The 16258-nt window shown below is 37.0% G+C and overlaps 1 protein-coding gene across 2 annotated transcripts in view; it reads left to right on the forward strand.

The window, feature by feature from the left end:
- The window catches only part of MAGI2 (membrane associated guanylate kinase, WW and PDZ domain containing 2), a gene marked incomplete at both ends in the record, with an annotated part of 757046 nt that overhangs the window by 611104 nt on the left and 129684 nt on the right, over positions 1-16258 (forward strand). The gene's annotated exons all lie outside the window — the stretch shown is intronic.

Raw genomic sequence — 16258 nt, forward strand, 5'->3', positions numbered from 1 at the left:
ACATAGATTTCTGAGTCTTGCTCTCTCCATGAATGCATACGTTTTTCCATATGTCTTTCTGTGTTAATGTGCAAAACAGCTTTTCTATTAGAAACTATAAGCTTCTCAGATAAAACTTTCTTGTGATTTTTCTTTCTAATAATGCCACGTAGTTTATTTTTCCCATTTCACAATATTTTAAGCAAGAAAAGATCTCTGCATGCTCCTACATAAAAATGGGATACAATGTTCTTTGGTTTATAGGCTGTTTATTCAAGGGGAGTCTGTGCATGGAAAGCAAAGGAGATAGGCAGAGAGAGCACAGACTACTAAGTGCAAATTTATTTCTTTAGAAAGGACGGTTTTGCAAAGTAGTCAAAGTTGAGTCTGATCCAACATCTTCATTAGAACCATGAAAACAAGAGTTTTCAATGTGGCGTGTGGACACCTAGGCCTCTGTGGCCTACTAATAAAGAATCTGTGAAAACTAACTAAATAAAACAAACTTCCTCTTAGGCGATTTCAAGCTGCTCTTAGGATCTTGATCACCACAGGAAATATTTTCATGTCCACAGATTGATAAAGATTGGAAACCACTATCTTAAAGGTTTGCAGGGTGACGTCAGGTCTATGATTGAATGAAGTATTTTTGGAGGAAGATTCACTCAGTTTCCAAGCCAGCTCCTGCAGGAGAAGACATTCAGAGACTAATAGAATCATTTTTCCTTCCATTTCTCACCAAGTCTTTATGGAAGAAATGATGGTTTGGGATTTATGTTGCCTCTGCAGAAAACCAAGTTCATGGTGGCCAAAGTCACCGTAAAGATAAAGGGTATTTTCTAGCTTGTGACAGATCACTGTGGATGGACCACCACGGCAAAGGTTACAGTACAAGAGGCAGAAACAAACACAGAGACACAAATAATGTAGGTTGAATAGTCCCAGTTGATTCTTCTGGAAATGTCCTTTTATCCTTCTTCTGTTGTAGCAAAGGAATGATCCGGACTATTGTATGTTCAGAATAAATCACCCTGAACTCTAGTTTATTCTGTAGGACTCTCCAGGACTTCTCACGTAGGAAGTGGGAAGGTTGTGAAAAGTATTATTTTAAAAAATACAGACAGTTTGCCTCAAATCTTATATTACAGCCAGCATCTGGTGACAAATAGGTAAACAGAGAACTTAGAAAGAAGTAAAATGTAAGAAAGAAGTAGAATATAGATTGGTGCCATTGGTTTTATAAAGAAGCTAGTCTAACAGCTTTTAATTCTTAATTCTAGTTGTGATTTTAACTTAATGCAGTTTGGTTCCCAAGAGCAAAATTGAATTAGCTGACTAAGTGAACAAATGATACAACAGACTTCCTGAAGTTCAGGAGATTTTAGTAACATGAATGTCATTTTCCCTAGTATTTTCATATTGCCTAATGCACAGTATGAGATATTTTCCTTGTTTGCCATGGTTTAGCATGCTTAGATCCAGCACTCAAGTATACTTGCTAATACATTTGAAGTGTGGGCTGGTTATTGGTGAACTTGTTCATATGGCATTCTTTTCTCTGGAAAAGAGAGTATTGTTGTAGTTTTGATGTTGAAATTGAAATTGGTGTCATAATAATATTGATGGTGATAATTGTAGTCGTGGATTGTGATAAGGATATATATAAAAATGTGCTTTAAAATGCACAGAAACGATTTATTTTTTGGGAGGTAATTAATTCAGCTATATTAAGAACGCATGACAGAAATGTATGTTCAAATACATAATTACTGTATAATTACATGAGCCCAATATGTATAAAATTATATCTCAGGATAAATTCTGGCCTCAGATGTGTTCAGTTTTTAGAAGAGTGACAGAGTTCTGATGTAAAGTAATTAGAGAATCTCAGACTAATAACTATGGTGTCTAACATGGTTTCTGTGAGTATTTGAAGTGATTTCTAAATATGATAATGATAAACTGAAAAAAGATATTTAAGGTCAGAATACTTCTCAAAGCGCTGTTCAGCAAAGTGCTTCTATTTCCTGATGTCCAGTCCTTTTCACAGTTCCTCGAGTAGGATTTCTCTCACTGTTAGACCATTTTACAATCTAATCAACTGGAGACAGGAAAGCTTCCCAGGTTCTATCATGGCATTTTGTTCACGAAGCTATTAAAATCTTATGTTTTAAAACTATTTGAAATTACATATGTACCTTTTGTTTGTTCAGTAGGCATCCCTGAATGATGAATAGAACTTTCAAAATAGATTGCATTTATTCTTTTGTCACAAACCGTGTGGTGGTGTACAATTTATGTGCACTCCAGCTACGATCGTAATCACAGGAAGCTTTGATCAATGATCAAAATATCATATTGAGGCAGTAGAGCATCATAGTAGAAAGCTCAACAGTGCACTATGAAAAGGATAACCGCCCTTATACCCAGGTTGCTAGTGCTTCCCTTGCAAGGATGATACTTTTTTTTTTTTTTTGGTCAAGCGGTAAATAAAATTCTAGTGTTTCAGCCTTGCATCACATATGGGGAAAAGAGGAAGAAGAGGCAGCATCCCCTTCATCTTACCTGGTCTTGGCCACAGGCTGAAGACACCAATGCAACAATCCTAATTGCTAAAGAAACAAGCTCATCTATAGCTAATATTGTACCTTTGGTTTACTTCTCCACCCACAGTCTAATTTAGGGGTCAGATAGAAATGCTATTCAATGAGAAGGGTGAACTTACATAAGATGTTATTGTCACCTTTTAACAACCACAACACAGTGGTTTCACCTACAGGTTTCAAAGTGAAGCAATATTGGATTTCATCCCTTGGACCATGGAAGCAGCTGCCTGATACTGCTGTGATGCTGTCAAACAGTTAAAGCAGAGAGGCAAACTCAGTGCACTGAGATGCAACAAGAGATATCTAAGGTCCTGGTGATCTGACACCATCACTCAGCTCCCAGTGCTGGGCACTAAGAGGTAGCTATAATTGTCCCGGATCCACAACAAACCTCAAGCAGACTCAGAGGGACCACATCTCATTGGATGCGTCAAAACCAGCCAAAATTGCATTCCTGATCCCATTTACCAGATGTTTCAGAATTCCTAAGGGTTATTATGTCCTCATGTAAATCTAGCATCTGTGAGCTAATGGCTGTTAATAATACTGCAAATGTCTTTCTAGGACATGTTTTAGCATTCGGAGCTCAATCAAGCTGCTGGATATGAGCATTACACTCCACAGCATCTCTCTTTACCCCAGGAAAGCCTAAGAGCTGATACCACATTCTTTCCTGAGAGGTTACACTGCTTTGTCTTGTCTGAAGCCTCATGCTACCGATAGAAAACTCCATTTAAGGGGCCCCTGAATCTCATTAGAATGCTGAGTAAACATCACTGGTAAAAGACTGTATCTACATGAAAAGATTTTTATACAGTGAGTGATTTTGAATGACTGCTGTTCTAAGGCAAACAAAGATTTAGGCCTGCAGCTGAGTCAGATAAAAGCTCAAGCTGCAAAGGCAAAAACTTCCCTACAATTCTCAAGGTTATTCAATGGACTAGATAAACTGAAACACTCCCACATAATCAAGCTTGAGAAAGATCCTCACTCTGCATATTTCAGCATATTCCCATTCCTTTGGTGAAAGTTTCCAGGAAACAGCTCAAAGACATGGTGAACAAGTGGTTAATTGAGTCTATTGATGACCGTTCTGAATGATGAATAGCTGTGGTCATTCTAGGTTGAACTTTCCAGAAACATATATACATCTGTGATAAATTGTCACAGCTCAGCATAGGAAAAAGCTCATGCTTTTTCATTTCATGAGCCAAGCATACACTTGGCCAGCCCCAAGTGGAAACAATACAGACTTGGGCTTTTTTACATGCTATTCTCTCAGGAATGGTAGCTTCAATCTATTTGTTAAGATATTCTACACATAAAAATTCATAAATGTAAGAAAATGCTCAACTGTCAGATACAGATATCTACAAGACAGATGTCTGCACTTACCATATGAGTAGACATGTACCACTTCTAGTTAACTGAATTAGGGTAAAGTCTAGAGACTAGAGATCTAGACTCTAGAGATCTATCACTCATAATTTCTGCTGCACCTGAGAGATCTCCAAAGGGAATGAGCCAGCTGTTAGAAACACTGGAAGGAGTGACCTGTGGCCTTGCTGCTATCCATGAGCCATAAAAATCTTATATATGTGATGAATTTTTCAAGAAGCTGGGGTTCCTCTAAATGTAATTAGATTGGAGAAATTGCACCACTGTGTTAGACCAGTCGATGTGGATTTGTGTTATGTTTGCTGCTTCTGTTCCTATATCCTCCGGCACAGGCAGCTGAGGAAACAGTGCAAAACACAGCAGAAACAGTGTATTTGCATCATGCACAACCAAAATCATTGCATTCTCTGTTCAGCCACAACACCTACGTTTCCTTTGACCAGTGATACAAGTTACATTTTACTTTTTGTGAGCCAAACAGGAGTAACTATTTGGTAGAACCTCAACATGGTTTTCTAAAACCAGTTTTCTTTCATTCCATGAGGTAATTTGGCTTTTCAAGGAGAGGTGAGTGAGAGGGCATCGAGACTGGAACTGCGGTGTGAATGCTGTGGTCTTTACACCCTGCATGAGGATGAAGCCAATAGATTCCCTGTTAGTTCATAGCTGAGGAAAACGGACATCTAAGGGCTGCACTTCACTTATTTTTTCTTTGTGAAGTACACAGCATTCCACTTCATTCAATCCACTTTATAATTCTTGTCATAAAAGCTGGCATATGTCAAATAACTAATGCCGAAACTGTTCAAAATGCTATGGGTAAAATTAACCCCAAGTTCTGAGGAGGGAGACTTATGCAGTGTTGCTAGTCCTCACAATTTTATCCTGAATGGCTATGTAAAAAGAATTCTTTAAAGCTCAACCCTTTTTTTTATTTTTTTTTTCCCAAAAAAAGTGACTAAATGTGAATCTTCACTTAAATTTTGCAGTATAAAGGTTTATATTCCTCTAGTTGCAGAGGAAAGCTCTGAAGTATGACCACATCATACTTAAGAGGTTTCAAAGAGAAAGCAAAGGAAAAAATATGCCAATTCTACTATTTGTTTTGTATAATGTATTGATAACTCACTTTTGTTGGGAGAGGGATATAACTTGTGGTTTTCAGTGCTTGATGGTGACAATAAGAAGACAACTTGCACTTTAGGAATATTAATAGCAATGAAGAACTTGGCAGCAGAAAGATATGTTTTCAGTCCCCTTTTCTTCCATACTTTAAGCAATTCATTGAACTCTGCATGTAAATAGAAAGACCAGAAGATAGCACTTAGCTTGCTAGAAATCTTTAGTCCTTGTGCTATTTTTTCTAATATTAGTTTTCCATTATATTTTTCATTTGTTTCTATTGCTTTCATCTAAAATGAACGTGCTACAACGGTCACAGTAATATCTATAAATTTCTTCTTACGTTAATCAAAGACCTGGGAAAAGTATCCACTTCTGTCACAACGTTACTGAATTCTAATCTTCATGAAGTACCTCTTTCAGGGTTTTCTTTGTATTTTTATTCTTCTGGTACTCACCAGATTGTTAGGAACTCGTTGAATGATAACCAGAACAGAGGTGAGCCTAGACTAAGAAAATGTATCCGTATTTTGTATACCACGCCTGTTACTCTCTACATCTGAGGTGTTTGCATGCATCCTGTCAGATTTCTTTGGTTAGCTGGTGTGATATTCAATAGCCTGTGTTCTCCTCAAGGTGCAGAAAATCCATATGTCCTAGCTGTTCTGCCTGATACAGAGTTAGAGCTTGAGTCCATGTTGCCTATCTATCAAGCTACGGAGTATTCATTAAGCACTGCATACAAATCTTTCCTATTTTCCACTTTCCTATTAAAACCATTCCAATATTCCTTGAGATACACAGAGAGCTACTGATTCTTTTTAGCCCTGTCATTTGGCTCTTCCCTTGAAGTCTTAAATTAAAATTATTTATACAAACTGGAAGAGCAGTTACAACTGAGTATCTGAAAATGGACAAAATGTTCTTTAAATCACAGGAATAATTAGAAAGAATCTTAGGAACTTCTTGTCTGCACTTCATGAGGTGATTCTGGTTTTGCATTAATAGTACAAATGTAATTCAGTGGTCTCTGACTTTGTATTTTGGGTTTTAGCCCTAAGGTTTGCCATAATTTAGGAATTTGGGGAATCTTCCATCTCAAGCTTTAGGCTTAGTACCTTAATTTGAGGTGGTTCAGAGCATCATATTAAAGAACACAGATGCCTGAATACAGTGTCAAAAGAGAGGAAAAGGTTGCCTCCGGTGGACAACTGAGTCTGATAATATTTGGAGTGCAATTCAGTTGTGTAAACATAGGTGTCTAGTGCTGTTACAAGTGCCAGAGATCCCACCTAGCCTCCTCCTGTCCTTCCACGCTGCAGTCTCTTTTAAGTCCTGTGTCATACCTGCAAATCCTATAAGAACATCTCAAGTGCCCAAGGCTGTCATAAATTATATCAGACACCTACTTAAACAATCACATTCCTCATTCAGAAAGAAGAGTGTGTTATTAGACTGCTTTATTTTTCCTTATCATCTATTACAGCAAGCAGTGATTGATTCATTACTGTAATAATAACCCTTTTCTGACAATTTTAAGGGTATTTGTTTCCCCTAGCCCAATTTAAAGCTCACACTTGTGGTTTTATGATCACATCAAAGAAACAGCAAAGACCCTTTTAAACTTAATAGGCTTAATTATCTCTCATTTAACCATTCCAACAACAGCATTATAATAAATCTGATGGTTGTTTTCAGCCACTTATAGTATTTTGGTTCAGATATTATTGGTACCCAGAAAGAATATACCAGTATTAGAATTGAATAATATATATAACTTGTTTCTTTCCTATGGTGGTTCTTCTTCAAAGGACTCTTTTTTTTTTTTTTCAAGTCCAGATAATACACAGAAATGTAGCAGGAATCTGAAAAGAACAGCAGTCTTTCATTTTGCTTTGATAAGATCTGTGTTTATACACAGGAGACAACTCATAGCATGCATGGTTTATGGCACTATATTTTGACAGAAAATCACAATTGTTGACACTATAATTTGATCTATGTTTATGAGTCCTAAGAATGGTAATACACACTTGCTACATGAAACGGTAAAATATTGGACATGTAAACAGATGAAGTTCTGGGTTATGTAAGCGTACCACACAATTTTGTGCTGGAGAGAGTATCTAAGCAGATCTGCTTATATGTAGCAATTTAATTCTAATGGCTGAACCATTTGAGTAACTCTTCCAGCACTGACTATAGAAAGTTGAAAGTGTTTGATTAAAGGTGGCTGAGGTCTGAACATGTCCAGCCAGGCAACATTCCACATGCACAGCCCTGTCTTTTTATCTAACTGTTTCTCCTTTGACCAGATTTCTACAGCAGTTATGTTTTTATTAACTCAGAAGCCAAAGGTGAAGCAATTTGATGGGAAGAGAAAGCATAATGCAGATATGATCTATAATAATATAAACAATCCTGTCTTTTATAGACAAATGCAACATAAATCATATACACAAGATACATACTCTCTGTTTAACCAAAGACATCATTCTCAAGCTCCATAACAAGAGTAAACGGAGATCTGCTGGTGCTCTAAAGAGCTTATAACTATCTTTAGCAGAGAATGAGGTCATAGAGAAATCAAGAAACATGGTAAATTAAAATATAAAAGGATAAAGGTGAAAAATCAAAGAGAATATTTAGAACACAAATTATTCAAGTATGTGCAGCCTTGCTTGCATCTTAGTTCAAAGTCTGACTCCATGGAAAACATGGCCACAAAGGCAAAAAGTGTAGACAAGGATACTAAAACTATGTCATACATATTGCAGTATGCAAAATACAAAGGCAGAAGCAATGTTAAAAGATTTTTTCTGTCTACTATCACATAATAATGTACTTTTATCCCATTTTACTGTTTATATTGTCATACACAACACAAGTGTGTATGATAAATCTCAAAAGCCCATAGATTCATTCTTTACTTTGTATGAGCTCCACCACACAAAATCTGCAGATTCTGCTATTAGGATATTTAACATAGGCCAGGAGATAATAAATACATTGTGATAATTCTTACATTTATTAGGACAATTTCTGTAAGTTTTGCAAGTTGCCAATTAAGTAAATAGTGTGCAGTGAACTCAGTGGCTGCCCAAAATGCTGCAGTTGCAGAAATAACTTTCTTCTTATCAAATATAATTAACATCTATCTCTCATTATTTGTCTATTTGCCTGAAGAGACCAAAATATACATTGAAAATAATAGTCATCATCTTCTCATGTAATATTTCATTCAATAAATTATGACATCTTGTTTCTCAACAAGAATGATCTGGAAAGGTGGAAGAGCTTCTATCTAGAATATAAAGAGGTGACAGGGAAAGTGAGAACTTCATATTGGGCTAACAAAATTAATAATCTAGAACTGTACTTTTCAATATCATCAGTCATTCCAGCTTTGATTTCCTTTTAATTTTGTTGTTTTGGCATATAGGGCTTTATTTTACCTTTCAATTACCAAAGCAGAAAATAAACATTTAGCTGAGTTTCAGAGGTTTTTCTTTATTTTGTATTAAAAAATAAATAGATTTAAGAATGCATAATCACCTCCACTTCCACATTGGTGCAACCAAATACAGTCTGCATTAAAATCTGGGAGTTCAGAAATTCAGCTTTTCAATTGCATTTAACTATTCTTTGAGAACAAATTTTAAAGATAAAATTTAAAGCAAATTTTAAACCCTTTGAAAATCTAAGAATAAAGTAAGTGATGACTTTTAAGATACAATTTCTGCTGTATATTTAGAATGTGAAATATCTTTATTGACAGCTACCAAATATTTTGCTTGAACAACTTAAAGTTAACATCCCTGTCCTGAATTTCCCCATCCAAAAGGAGAAATATAGTCATTTTAGAACTTTGTAAAGTCCAGTAATTATTGCAGTTAGCAATTCTCATCATAACTACTACAAATGTTAGTGAAGAGAAGCCTAATGGAGCTCAGCTTAAGATATTTAGGCCAAATACTGTATATGTCCAATTGTGTGGTATACATTAAAACAGAAATTCATGTTTAATCATATGTAGATAAATTTTTCTGTAATGCTCTGAGTTTCTCATTTGGCACATGGCATAAAGTAAAAATAGAGTTGCATTAGAGAAGAAGAAACATTTCCAGGCACATAAATCATTTTCCAGGAGCTCTGTGAACCTTTAACTAATTGGGGGTTACAGAGACATTTCAAGCAATTTTGTTCTGAGTTCACTTCTAAAGCATCTTTCACTGTCTGTTGCCGGAATCCAGATATTAGCAGAGATGCACCTCTCATCTGACCCTGTTCAGCTGTTCACATAGCCTTTGTAAGAAGAGCAAAGTTTATTCCAGCACTTACACAACTGCCTCTTTGTAACTGATGGTTCTGACATTTTAAAAAATGCCTTGTTTATTTAAAAACCTGTAATGGAAATTTCTCAATAACATTGAGAGCACTTTCCAAACCAGTAGGTGGGCATGAAGTTAATCCTGATTAAAAGTGAAAAGCCCCTAGAAAATTTCATCCAGCCTTTTCTCTCTCTGCTTTGCAATCTTCTCCCCTCCAGCACTCACATAGGTGTGACAGTGATTCTCAGTTGGTGAATGGAGGTGGAGCTCAGGATGCAACGCTGCTGTGTGCCCTGTGCATGCAGCAGCAGGGAGCTGCCTGGGCAGCACTTGATTATGCTCATCTCTTCCTTCAGTAGATTCCACAGGGGAGCAGCTCCCCTAAACACTGCTCCTCCATCATGCCGTGAGAACTGTGTACAGGAGCCAGATGAATTCTTGGTGGCTGGAGGTCAGGAGCTTTGCCAGGTGTCAACTATCAGTCTCAGGGGGTGATTAGGTGGTGGAGGAGAAAGTGGTCCCATCTCCAGAGGCTGAGTGCAGGACTGGGAGAAAACTGACTGGACTAGGATTTGCTGGAGCTGAAGATATGACAGTTTCTTTTTCTTCTGCAGGCAGGCAGGGAGAAAAGGCAGTAATTTTATGCTCAGAGGTGGCTGGAGAGTGGGTGTTTATATGCATGTGCTTGGAGAAGGAGGCGGGAGAAGGGAGGGCAAGGGACTAAAGAAAAGAAGAGAAGGAGCTCTGCAAGAAAGGTCTGAGAGCAGTGATGTGAGTACAGATCTTTTGAACACTGGCACTTTCACTCTTTTTGAGGTATTGCTTGCTTCTTCAGCTCCTATTGAAAGTAAATTAAAATTCTTTGGTTTCAACTAATTTCTGCTGCGTTAAGATCAGCATCGTTGTACACAGTATTTGCTGAGACTTCCTTTGCCATATATATGGAGCATCTCCTGTGGTACTGATGTGGTACTGCTGAGGAAAAGTCAGATAATAATGGACACCTTTTCTTGGTAGGTCTGTTCCTTATTCATAGGCTAATAGTGTCATGAAGCATGCTGGGTTATTCTGCCGCTCTTTTATTCATCATCTTTTCTATTCCATCATATATTCCAAATAACAAGTGTCAATAAGCAAAGACTATCCCCAGCTGATGATTATTGGCCTGAATGCTGCGATCCCATCAGCTCTGCAGAAGCTGGCAGGGTTGAGCTGGGGTTGCCAGCTCAGTAACTCGGTGAGGAATGAAAGAGCACAGGAAAAATCGGTGGTTTCTTGCTGGAGCAATTCAGAGAAAGCAGTCAGCAGAAGGAGGTGGGAAACTGGAAAAAGAAGAAATTGAGGGAACCTGACAGTGCTTTCATGTGTTGTCAGGAAGAGGTGCAGGTTATAGTTTAATAGAAACTTCATTGTGATTGTATGGGAATGACAGACACGCTGGATGTGCAGGGTGACGTTAATCATACCACTGTCATTGGCATGTTACTAGGTTTGTTCCCCTGAAGTTGGCCAGAGCATCAGCCAGGGCTCTTGATACCCGTCTTGTTCAATGGAGCCTGGTTGACTTTCTCCCACTGAAACTTCCAGAGAAGTGCACGTGCCACAGGGCAGCCTGGTGGGCTCAGGCTGGTTGTCCCTAGGCAGCTGGAGAGGAGGGCATCCAGGCACGCACATGGACACTGCCTCCTGTCAGACCTCATCACTGGCACCAGAAATCACCCATGTATTTAACCTTGTTGAATTAATGAGAGGGTTTAAGGGTAGATTCCTCTGTAAAATTCCACATGAAATTCGTGTGACACATGGTACCAAAATATTTGCCACATTTGTGTTTGTATTTCTTATATCATTTTGGAACATTGCTTTGTTTTAGGGGGTTGTTCTAACATAGACAAGAGAAGTTAAAAATACTGTCATCTTACCTCTGGTCATTTTGCAGACAGGTTAGAATGGCAGCATCATTACTCGGAGTTCAAAAACACTTTCTGGGTTTTTTTGATAGATTGTTTTCAGGAATCTGTTTATTCTCATTCCCATTATTTTCTACATATCAGTATATTTTTTAGGCCAGACTTGATTGCATGATTGCATCAAAAGGCAATGCAGCTTATTATATAAGAGACTCAAGTGTTTCTAGTACAGTTCCTGCTTATTTAAAGAAAATAGTTCTGACTTGTTGGGGGAAAAAAAGGTAATAATAAGAATTGCATTTGAATAAATGTTCATGTCAAAAATGCTACTCCATCCAAGGTGCCAAGCAGATAGATTTTTCTTTTAGACTGTACAGTGTTGTAAATGTTGTCTGTCCATAATCTGTGCAGTTCTGAATGCAGGATTGTGGTATTTTATATCATTTTGTTTGCTACAAGAATAATGAATTCTTCTTTGCTACAGCATAGTATATGTAATAGCAAGTCAACTGGAAGTAGTATTTTTCCAAACTGTTGATAATTTTTTAGAAGATTCAAACTAAAAATAAAACAAGCTGAAGAAAATTTAGTGAAGAAACAAAATTATAATGGTTTTATTTTTTTAGAGATTTTTAATTTAACAATTGCAGCAAAATTGCCAAAACCTGGCAATTTCTTTTAGCTAACCCCAACCTAGAAAAAAAAACCTCAGGAAACACATGCTTTGTATAACCTGTTTTTACCAGCTGCATCAACTTTCTGTTTATCAAAGCTCCTAATGGTGAGAAGTTTTTTGAAGTTCGTAAAGCAACATGCATGTTTGTGATGCATGTATAGACAAACATGTAGTGTTGCAGCATTACTGGTGTTCCAGCAGCAACACAAGTATCAATGCTCCCCCAAGCCACACAGCACCCCAGATCTTTTTACAGCAATGTCTTACACAGCCATTTTCAAAGGCCAGAGTTTCACCTGACTCATCCAATTCTATGTGACACTTCCAAAGATATAATACTTTGTTCTAATTTCAGCTTGTTACAGATAGTTCCTTATAAAACAATGGTATGCATATCCTGTGTTGTGCAGGTATCTGGATGTATCTGAATGTGTTAAATAGTAATGTAACATTGGTTATTAGTTATTATTGGTTATATTATATATTATTATATAACCAATATGTATTGCATATTGTATAAACAGTATAATTAATGGACACTAATTATATAATATTAATATATATACACACCAATATTATATAACCAATAAATACTATACAACCTATATATAATATTAAATAACCGATAATTATTATTATTGGTTATTAGTATTATAACCATTATTGGTTATTAGTATTATAACCAATATTGGTTATAATACTAATAGCAGATGTATGTGTATGATGAAATGCTTTTCCATGTGTATGTCTGTGGGTAGGTGTGCTGAACCTGTATCTCTGTAAAAATATACATGTGCATGTATGTTCCATATGTATGCATATATTATATTCCTTATAATTGCATATATATGCAATTTTCCATATATGGAAAATTATTTAGTCCATTGCAGAAAAGAATGCTTCTAGGAAGTAGGTGAGGTAGATGAACTAAAGTGTTATTTCATCCTATCAAATATTCTTACAGATGTATAACTGAAGGGCTCCATGCCATGGAGCAGTCACTTTTACAGTGATCAGCCTGTCCCAGGGATATGGATTTGACTTTCTGACATAGAAATATATCCACATGTAGGTGTTAACTTCATTTTGCATGTGTGTGTTAGAATTAGTAGCTAATTTTCTTCCACTATGAATTCTGTTTTGAACAGAACCCATTCCTGTGTTAACAGAAAAAGCCAAGTTTTCCCAGTTCTAGGTCTTTGACCAGTTCAGTGCAGGAGTGGCATTAGCCATAGAAATCAACATCAAGTCCTCCCTCCTTCTCTATCTCTCTCCCAAATACACACATAACTAGAATGCAGCTGAGGGGAAACGCCAGACCAGTTAGAGGAAAAAGGAGGAACTAGAACAAAGACCCCAAAGCAAAAGATAAAGTATAAAGCGTGCTCTCCATAAAGACTGTATCAAAATCTGCTTGCAAACACATCAAATGCATGTAGACAACATTTAATCTATAATTTTTCAATTAGAAAGTTTTATTTTGGAGTATATAATAGATATCATTAAAGACACTTAAAAAAATCCGTCTCTGAGGAAGACTGGAAGGGGAAGGTCAGTGTGTTTAGTCAGTGACTGGTAGCCTTCCTGTGGCTATGAAAGCAGCCCTATGTTGACAGAGTGATGCATAATACCTTGTACTGTATAATTCCATCCACTTCAACAGACTTCAGCAAGACTTTTACTCTTCTTTGCAGTGGCAGCAGGGTCTTCTCACAAATCTTAGAAGTGGTACTGGCTACCATGGCTTTTTCAACCTCTGTTTGCATCTTGCAATAGCAAGCTGTAGGGACAGGCTATATATCAACCTGCTCCTTCAGGTGAATTAAAATTTCTCATTCACTGTAGCCTTACATCATTGCTATCAGTGGTGGACTTAGACCACCACCACTGGAAAAAAGAGAAATCACATTAAGCTCATATAATTTTTATTTCTTTTTTCTTTCACCTCTTTACATTTCTGTCAATTTGATGCAACAGTATTAATTTGCCATTAGATGAAGGCAGAGCTCATATTTTTGTGTTTAAATTAGGCAGCACATCTGTTTTTTAATTTGGGAAAGTGAAGGATTTGAGGAAATTGCAGAATGATCACGTAACTAATTTCTCTTTTAATGGCAACAGCTTTTAATCTCTTTCATGTCTTGTTGGCACATCTGGGTCTTACTTAGGTATTCAAAATCTTTGTTATGCCTCGAGAGCATCTTTCCCAAGTGGATTCTATTTGTGCAAGTGAAAAAGAAGAATATATTATCAGTCATCCTTAACAGCCTTGCTTTTGCACTACATGAAAATAACCATACAGACAAGTACTCGTTCTACACCTTTTCATAGCTGGGAAGGGGTAGAATACTTTGGTAGAAGAAATGCAGAGAGTGGCTAAGAACCTAGTTGGGAAGATATTTAGTTATAATCCAAAGCAGAACCTGACGAAACTCCAGTGGAGGAGAAGCACATCTCTTGTGTGCAAGTAGTTCTTCCCTGTGCATGCAGAAGGCTCGCGATCAGACCTAAACCTGATCTTTGACTTTACTCATTTTAACAATGGTATCATTTATTGAATGCCAGGACAGAGTCATTAATAGGTTTGGGGAACATGCTCTTTGTAAGATTGTCTACTAACAAGAAAGGACTGTGCAAATACAGAAATGCCTTTCAGCTTCCTTGGCCAGCATGTAGGGCAGTAGACACTGAAACCAGAGGGATTTATTCTACATTTTCTCTGCACCATTAGGTTTCTCTTTTCATTGCTGCTAGTATTTGCTTTTTTCTCTATTTCCATGTCACTTAAATAACATTATCAGTTCCACTATTCCCAGCCCTCTTGTGCTGGGCTGGCTTTGAGGGATTTCTGGTGCTATGGTGCTCTTTCTGATAGCAACAGCCTAAAGCTGGACAAAGAGGCAGATGTTCTCAGCTCTGTCAGAGTAAAGGCTGTCCTGTGCCTTCAAGCCCAACTGAACACAGCTGGAAGAAAATGTGCCAGCAGTGGTTATCAGCGACACTGCACCAGAGAAACAGCTATGCTTGCTGTTATATAAATTCAGGATTGCTTCAGAATCCAAAGCATGTTCTCCAGTTTTCAGACTGAGTAGGCCACTGATCCTCCTTCTAATCCCTACTCTTTCTGAAGCTCCCTGAAGCTATGTAAGTGTGAAACTATGCATACCTCTGTTATCCGAAAGTGCCTTTGAGAGGAATTCTACTAGGAGCATTTTATGGCATTCAGCAATTATTCCACAGGTCATTGCAATAAATCCTGGAGGACAGTGAAATCTGAAAAAGAAAATGGATATGGTCACAGCTAATACCAAAATTAGTGTCCTCTCTTTTTATGGTCTTTATCCTGTATCAAATAAGCACATTCAGAAGCAATATATCCCTAGCATTTAAAATAAATCATAGAAGTAATGTTAGCAATTGTACTATAGTGACATTATCAGCATGGTATCAGATTTTTCATCACATAAACCTCCTTCAGTGCCGCCGGGTTAATCAGAATACTCCTTGCCATGGGGATGCTAACAGTGCTGTTACAGTAGTTCTGTCATGAGGGATAACACTATACATATTTTTGGAGTGATAGTGAAAAGACCGCATAGTTTTATTCTCAATGGAAATAAAATGACGGAACTTCTCAGAATTTGTTTCTTCACAGTGTTTACCTATAATTTCACTTCTTTATTAACCCTGAAGATCTGGTCTTGGCAATGTTTCAGTGGCAGTTTCCAGTGTTCCAGGTTCACTAGAGATTAAATGTATGGATTCATTGGTTCATCTTTATGTATCTGAAATTTGAAAAGGCTAAAACAATTTCAGATTCCTTATTTAGAAAAGCTAAAGGACTGTCTGTTTGAAAATGCTGTCATTTGTTCTTCTAAATGTTATCTGAGAACATAATATATAAATTTTTAGTAGTAAAAATTAGGAAAAAAATGTTTTGTAGTTGTAACATTTATTACATTGTTTTCAATTATTGTAAAAACTTGTTCTATTTAAAGGTTGATTTATTGTCCTATGAAAAGGTACACATTTCCCCTGCTATATCTGTTGTAAAATTCGTGAAATCTAAACACACTAAGTCAAACAAACAGTGAATTTATTCACCCAGTCATGCTTAACTTTGCTGGTAGGACACTATTATTTATAGTGATGTCTCTCTTGTTAGTGTCAGCAGCACCAGCTTTGGTTTGAGCAATTCATAAAGACAAATTGGGGTTTCTTTTCATGAACTTTTAT

Source organism: Psittacula echo, assembly GCF_963264785.1.
Source record: "Psittacula echo genome assembly, chromosome: 1".
NCBI lineage: Eukaryota > Metazoa > Chordata > Aves > Psittaciformes > Psittacidae > Psittacula > Psittacula echo.